Genomic DNA, 9,016 nt, shown 5'->3' with positions numbered 1-9,016 from the left:
TATGTATGCCATTTGTTTGTTATTTAATTATTATTGTTTTAATAATATGTAATTTGTATGAAAAACATGTGCAATTGTATGTATATAACCTGTAACATGTGCAATTGTATGTATATAACCTGTAATTTTTATGAATTTCGCATTTTTGAAATTTTTTCCAGAAACTGCTAGGCAGCACATGCATTTTTGGCTTGTTTTTGGTTTCCCGAAGAGGAATTGTCTGGCGCTCATGGCTGTAACCCAGATTCTTGGTTTTTGGGTGAACTGCCTGGCGAAGATGAACTCGGGTTGACTCGGGTTGTCTTGGGCTGATTCTAGCTGTTTATGGGTTATGGGTTAATTTGGATCCATGGAAAGGGTGTGAGAACCTTTAACTAATCAAATGAAGGTGATTAATTATGAAATTCACGAGATGATAATGGAAACTTGGAGGTTTTAGCAAACTCTCATCTTAGGGTTTGAAAACTTGAGAATTTGTGAGTTGAGAATAGAGTGCAACTCAAATTAGACTAGAACTTGAGTATTATATGTTAATTGTCACTCGAATATAGATAAGGGTGCAAATATGCGATAAATTGGTCAATTTTTGGTGAAAGGGATTTTCAGGGAGTTTTTGCAGGTGCTGAATTATGGAAAATTGCCCAGAATTTTAAGTACCGCCTGGCGGCACAGGGCTTGCCGCCAGGCGCCAACGTAGTGACAGCGATAATGCGTGGCTGGGATAGCAGGCACTAGGGTGAGTTCTGGTGCAGTTTTATTTTGAATTAGAAGAATTGATTTGGGGATGTCCTTGGGTAAGAAAGGATGGAATCTTAATGCATAACTTAAAATACGGCTTAAAACGTAGAATTTGGATGGTATTAATTTATTTAAGACTACTTATATGAAGTGTGATATAGTGTAAATTATGGTTTTGTAAGCTAATGTTTTGAATGTGAGTGGAATTGGCCAAGATGGATGTGTGGGGTAATTTGATTAAGATATGGATGGTGTCTCATGAGTCTTAGGCTCCTATGGGTAAATAATAGTGTACCAAAGGTATGAGGTTAACAGTGGTATATGGTAAAGTTGGAAACGTTGAATTAAGCACGGTGATTTATTAGTAAACTTAGGTTGGTAAACTTAAATGGAATTGGTAAGTAAACGGGTATAGGTATAAAGTGAACTTATTAATCATATGGAAATATGATGGAACTGTGATATATGAGTCATCACGTGTGTTGGGATTACCTAATTTAGAGACCAAGAGGACTCACAGTGATTAGAATAGTGTGGAAAGGGTCTGCAGTGCAATCAAACCAGTAATTGCGCAACTACTGGTGTGGCGTCTGGCGGGAGTATTGAACCGTCAGGCGATAGCTAGAAAACAGTGCGATCCTGGTGCGAGTGGCCCCTAGCGAAAAGGGAGATCCCGTCAAGCGATAGCTGTAGAATCAATGGGTTCCTGGAATGCATGCGCCTGACGGTGTGGGCTGTCCCACCAGGCGGTATCTGCAGTGTTGATGGATCAGAGGCGCTACGCACTTGGCGGTACGTGTCCCCCGCCAAGCGGTCTAGAAGTGGGCAGCGCCTGGCAGTACGTGTCCCCCGCTAGGCGATTTTACTACAGCAGTATGGTGTTTTACTTTGGACGTGCGTGATCTACATGGTTGTGGCTGTGGGATATGGAATCAAATGAGGGAATCCCTTTGGTGTGATTGTATGATTAATATAAGTGTGTTTAATATATGTATATGTATTTATATGATTATTCTGTTAAGCTCACCCTATCTGCTTGTGGTTGACGATGATCGTGTACGCAGTACACGTGAGTAGATAATGTTGTGGTAGGTGGTTCTGGTGAGGCTTAGCTACGGAGCGGGGATAGCTTGGGAAGCTTTTATATTTTATGGTTTTGAAATAAATTGTAAAAGCTTATGAGATGTTTTATATTATTTCCAGTTTTGTAATTTATGGATTTCAGATTATTTATTTATCTAATAAAGTATTAAATTTCCCGCGTTTTTGGAAAATGATGTTTTATTAAATGACGAGTATTTAGTATCTTCTTTATTTTATTATTTAAATCTGTAATGTCCTGACGAGATGTTACAATAATTATAGGCCCGGATGCTCGATGACAAATCTGAGCCACGACGCTCGATATTGGACCATGTTGCTCGAAGATTTATGCAGGTAGTTAGGATTGTAAGTGTGGCCAAAATGAAAAAAGTTAATTCCTTGTTGATAACTATGGAATTAAATTAAGGTACGAGTGTTAAATTTGTTTTGGGAGCTATTACAATCTCGATTTTAAGTCAGAATTTTTTATATTAAGTTGACAGGAATTGAGAGCTCGATATTTTGCCGACGATATTAATTTACAGGTGTTAAAATATTTTATTTGATTATGTTGAATTGAGAGCTCGGTATTTTTCTAATGATGTTATTTTATTTGATTACGTTGAACTGAGAGCTCAGTATTTTGCCGACGATATTAATTTGCAGGCGTTAAAATATTTTATTTTGATTATGTTGAACTATGGGCTCGGTATTTTGCCAATGATAATTATGTTGAACTGAGAGCTCAGTAATTTTCTGATGATGTTATTTTATTTGATTATGTTAAACTGAGAGTTCGGTATTTGGCCGATGATAGTAATTTGCGGGTGTTTAAATATTTTATTTTGTAGAACAAAGTGTTCAGTTTTGAGTAGACTACATCGATTCGCAAGTAGTTAGTATTTTGTTTGGTAAGAGGGGAGAGTGATATTGGAATAAAGCATGGAATGTACACAATGATCATTGGTGGGCGAGGCAATTGGTTAAATAAAGTTAAGCTAATATGAAAAGAAGCAATTTGTAGTCACAAAACACGAGAAGTAAAGCAGGAGATGTTCTGAATGCAAGCACAAAAGATAAATAAGATAAATATAATAAAAACATCCTAATCGTCAACTTCAATCATTTGGCCATCCACGATAGATTTGGAGACATCAGCTTGGGATAAATCAGCATCTGGGAGAAGCACGCGCACTTGACAAGGAGCTAGCTGAAATTCCATTGAGAGAAGAGTTGATCTAGTCCTTCAGAAGCTCAGAGTTGTTAAGCAGATTTTGTTTTCTTGCAGTCCAAGCTTCCTTCTCGGTCTCTAAATTCTTTAATTGGTTGTTTAAAGCAAGTAATTGTTTCTCTTTTTGCTTTAGTTGGTCACAAAATCCTTTCAGCGTTGTTACCTCGGTTTGGAGCTGAGAAACTTCGGTGAGGGAAGACTCTAGGGACTTGTTCTTCTCTTCTAAGTCTTTTTCTTTCTGTTTTTCTCTGAAAGAGAGATTGGTGAATTGGTCAAGCAGGGCAAAGGATGAAGTCTCGGCTTGGTGAAGACCTTCTAGGAGGCTTTCATGGATGGTCTTGACATCTCAGGTCTACAAATGGGGAAGCATCTTGGCCGAGGAAATTATGTTTACGACCATGGGAAAAGTGAGGAAACTTGGAGTTCCAAAAGCTGAGCTCAGTGTCATCCACAATTTGCTTTTAGAAGAGAAGAGTTTGGAGATGGGAGGTGGAATGTTAGGAGGTGGTTTCCACGACTTTCTTACCTCGGGAAAGCTTGGATTTCCTTATTAAAGGCTCAACTTTAGGCTCTGAAAACCTTTCGTGTACCTCAGTGTGAGGGGGAGGGATGGAAGAGCCAGCACCGACACTGGAAATTTTTCGTTTCTTCAATTGACGAGCTCGTTTCAACACATCTTCTTGAGACATTGCCATCAGATTTTCTGTGCAGGTAAGGAAGACAAGTTATAAATAAAAAAAAAAAGGAGAGCATGAAGTATACTTAAAGAGGAGGAAAATAGAGGTTAGTACCGATGTGGAATTTTAAGTCTACTACTCAGAATTCCAGCTCTAAGAGTTTTCGAGTATCGAAAACAATGTCCAATTGTTCCAACATCAAGCAATCTCTTTTTCCAGAAGAATCTAGGTCTTCTAATTGTCGAGGGGTTTGCAAGTTTGGGAATTGACACCAATATAAAGGGAAGCCCTCCAGGAGAGAGGGGTTATGCTCGGGAGCATGTATTTTTACAACCCCTCGGCCCCCTTGAAACCCTTGTAGGAAGAGTTGAATAAAGTTAGCAGGCCTCGGCCGCTGACTCCACTTAGTCAAGCCCACATTTGTTTGGGGGGGTTCTCAGTTCAAAAAGTAGAGAAACATATTGGTCGATGAAGTAATCCCGAAGTGGGTATAGAGCACTTGGAAGGCTCGGATAAAAGCCCAGTTGTTACGGTGTAATTGACAAAGGGAAACATTTAAAGTGGTAATAAGTTCTTTTTAGAAGGTATTGAAAGGCAGTTTTAAACCTAATTTTTTAAACACTGTAATATACATATAGGTGAATCTTTGAGGGGGAAGAGGATGTTGAGAGTTGTCCTTGCATATTGGTTCGTCGTTATCACAAGTGGAGACTATTACATCAGCCTCATTGCTTTGGCATAGGGTTTGGTGGCGTCTAAACGCCCTAACTCTCGTGGCAGTGGTCATGGAAGAGATCTCTTGTCACAGGGCAAGAGCAGCCCAAGGATACAAAGGGTCATAGGAATTCATGAGGGTATGAGGTTGGATAACACGCATATGTAATTTCTAAGGACACATAGTCAGGAGAAAACAGAATGACAAAATGTAGTCAAGAGAAAACAGAGTGGCAACACACAATTAGGAGGAAGCAAGATCACAACCCCCAAATGGGAAAAATATAGAATCGCAATAAGACAACCAGCAACAATAAAAGGTAATCAGGAAAATATTTGAAGTGTAGACAAAGAATTAAAGCGAAAGGTAAGAAGGAGTGTTTGGGGGGAAAATGGGGGAGCAAGGGTGCGTAAAGGAAGGGAAGAGACATACCAAACAAGGAAAGAGTGAGAAGTGAAGGAGGCAACTAGGGTAAAAAGAAAACTAAGAAGAGTGGGAAGATGATTATGTTGGTCGTGGGTTTGACAAGATCCATTAGATGTGGAACACGTTGCAAGTTAGGTGAAACGTAATGATGGAACGTGGGAAATGGGGAGTGACAATTAATGAAATGACAACTTTTGAGTTCCTCGTCTCGAGAAAAGGAAACTCAAAAAGTTGGAGAGCTATGTACTTGTCCATAAACATCATGGTGACATGTAGAGATATAGAATTATGTCGTCACAAAGCCGAGGTGAGATTGATGACATATAGAGATATAGAGTTATGTCGCCATAAAACCGAGGTAAGATTGATGACATACATAGATATAGAGTTATGTCGCCATAAAGTCGAGGTAAGATTGATGACATACATAGATATAGAGTTATGTCACCATAAAGTTGAGGTAAGATTGATGACATACAGAGATATAAAGTTATGTCTCCATAAAGCCGAGGTAAGATTGACGGCATGCAGAAATATAGAGTTATGTCATAATAAAGTCGACGCAAGACTGACGATATGCAGAAATGTAGAATGGCATCGCCAAAAACCCAAGGCCAGAATAATGATAAATTGAGGTTGTCGGCAGAATTGGTGAAGATGTCGCTTCAAGATTGACGTTGTAAGAATCGTATGTAAATGGAATATCCTAGCTTAGATTTTGTAAATGAGATATCTTAGTTATTATTTAAGAAGATTTTATAGGAAGCGTTTTCAGTTGTTATGTAGTAGATTATCTTTTAGAAGTATTATCAGAAATATTTTATAGGTATTTGATTATGGATATCTGTAACAGTTGTAACCAATTTAAACTCTATAAATAAGAAGGTTACTCTCATAGTTAAGGGACGAAATTATTTTTGCCTAAGTGAATCACATAGTTGAGATTAAAATACTTCTTTCATTTTATTTCTGACTAAAAGTTATTTTACACCTTTTTTAACTGGAATATATATATATATATATTAGTAGAAAGATATTAAAAGAGAAGAAAATATTATTTATTTACTTTTTCATTTTTTCTCGAATATTTATTATTATATTTCGATCAAAAGAAAATAAATTAATCAAAAGATTAACATGAACCATAAAAAACATAAAGAAACTATATAATTTATTACTCTCCTTTACTTGGATTTTCATTTCTCCATTCATTAAAGATAATACTTGCAATAAATATCTATGTTATACTTCTTTCTGGATAAATTTTTTTTTTAACATTTAACTTTATTACAATTATTTTTATTATTTAGTCTAATTATTTTTTGTTCTGGTAAACGTATTTATTCATTCCCGTTTACTTTCATACATATATATATATATATATATATATATATATATATATATATATATATATATATATATATATATATATATTACTTTGAGTGTAAGATGGCTACTCGAATGATATTTTTTTCTGAACTAAATATTTTTATTATCAAAAGTTGAATTAAAGTTTGTCTCCTCAATTGATCACTCCTTTGGCCACTTCACATTGAACTTTATTGTGTTTTAAAACTAGCATTCCTTGCTTAAACTTTGTTTGGACATTTGAGTGATCAAAAGTTTATTGAAACAATTATCTTGAACAACGTGAGAGCCTTAAAATTGTTGGGAAAAATGCATCATGAATTAAGAATATTACTGTCTTTATCTTCAAGAATCACCAAATTAACAAAGAAATAAGATAAAAATAAGAAACACAAGAATATAATGTGGAAATCCCAAAATTGGAGAAAAACCACGATCACCAGAGAATAGCACTATGTGAAAATTTGTACAACACATAGACTACCCTCTCACGCCCTTTGATCCCAAGTACACCCAAACTCTCCAAAGCAAGAATTAAACTCAAACCTCACAACACTGTACTACAAGAGTATAAGAAGTCAAATACAAGCTTAAAGTGTGTTTGACTAGGACAAGGAACATGACTAACACACACCCCCTTGGTTATTCTAGACGATGTGGGACTTTTCAAGACATGTTATTTTCATCAGCCCAACATTCTCCACCCTGATTAAAATAAACACATCTTCATTGCCTATATCAGCATTCATACTTCACCATAAGGAGTATCACTTGGAATCAAGTCGTCCCGAGAATTTTCACTTGGAATCAAACTATACAAAGAATTTCCACTTGGAATTAAATCATCCCAACCACTTGGAATCAAACCATCCCAAGAATTTCCACTTGGAATCAAACCATCCCAAGGATTTCCACTTGGAATTAAACCATCCCAAGAATTTCCACTTGGAATCAAACCATTCTAAGAATCTTCACTTTGAATTAAGTTATCCTGAGAATTTTCATGCACCATGCATCAATGCTAACCAATGCCTGTGTATAATCACCACACACCTTGCATAAATATTAGCCAATGCTTGCGCATAAACTCCATACACCTTTCGTCGGAACAATGTCGCAACCCATGATGCAAAACCACCGAACCTTGCGAAAAGCCACAGATCGAACATCCACACTTCGCAGCCACCGTGCCATTTGACTCCCTCGCCAGAGACGCAACACCCGTCGATGTAATGTTTGCTGATGTAGCACCACCATTAACTCTCATCGAAGCATATCTATAAACCGTAAAGCACTTCCTCCATGCACATGCCGCAAATCGTGACTCACACAAATCAGATCTCCATCATACATCACTCATCGGGCCATGCGAGCACCAATTGTGATGTCCTCCACAGATCTAGGAGCATCTCACCACAACGAACTCCACTGCATATCCAGCACGACTCACAATCCTTGCACCTCCACGAACCCAGCTACAAATACACCACGTCAACATAACACTGACAATGATCCTTTCATCAAATTTCTCATTACAACTTTAGTAACCAGGGATGATTCTCCAACAACAAGGAATTAATCTTTTTTTATGTGGAAGATCAGACTACGCTGCAACCACAGAGCATACTAAGAAAAATCCTATTGAACCATAGCTCTTGATACCATTGTTGGAAAAACGCATCATCAATTAAAAATATTATCGTCTTTACCCCCCAAGAATCCCCCTATTAACAAAGAAATAAGATAAAAACAAGAAACACAAGAATATAATGTGGAAACTTCAAAATCGAAGAAAAACCACGACCACCAGAGAATAACACTATGTGAAAATTTGTACAATACATAGACTACCCTCCCATGCCCTTGGACCCCAAGTACTCCCACACTCTTTAATGCAAGAATTAAACCTAAACCTCACAACACTCTACTGCAAGAGTATAAGAAAAGTCAAATACAAGCTTAAAGTGTGTTTGACTGGGACAAGGAACATCATGGACTTAAAACTCATTATATAGTCACTAACACTCACCCCCTTGGCTATCTTAGGCGATGTAAGAATTTTCAAGATGTGTTATTTTCATCATCCCAACAAAAATAACATTTTCTTAGCTTTTTTTTCTTTAATTTTTTACAAAAAAAAAAAGAAATACATATCTAAAATAAAAAAAATATATGACTAGTGGCTACAAATGCTTCCTTTACATTCCATATCACATTCTTACCAACAGAAAGAACTCATTTGGGACAACAGAGATGTCTTAATGAGCATAGTATCTTGTCCAGTAAGCTACAAAGTATAGATGATGCATTTCATAGTATCAAGGCTTCCCAACCAAAGGAGTGGGATAAACTTCTCTTATGCAACACTATATTTTGATTATGCCAATTCTACTCACTCTTGGTCAGACCTCTCAAATTTAACAATCTAAACACTTTTCCCATAAGCTCCAAGCCTAGCCAAACAGCATTATAATTATGCATCAACCTTGATTCACAAAATTACCATAAGAAAAAATGAACACATAGGCCTAAATTTTATCAATCAACATATTAACAATACCAGATCATGAAAACAACAATCACAATGAACTTAACACAACGATGTGGGGTTTTCACCTCCTACATGAGCACCATCACTCATCCCATCCTAGAAATTTGGACTATCCCCTACCCAAGGCAACAATGATGTGGGGTTTTCATGTTGATGAATTATAAGTCCGTAGAATGATTAATTCAAACAAGTATATGATTTTATGAGTCAGATAGTTGTTGCAAGTG

The sequence above is a fragment of the Vigna unguiculata genome, chromosome 8 (assembly GCF_004118075.2).
Source record: "Vigna unguiculata cultivar IT97K-499-35 chromosome 8, ASM411807v1, whole genome shotgun sequence".
Lineage (NCBI taxonomy): Eukaryota > Viridiplantae > Streptophyta > Magnoliopsida > Fabales > Fabaceae > Vigna > Vigna unguiculata.
This window is presented reverse-complemented; position numbering follows the sequence as displayed.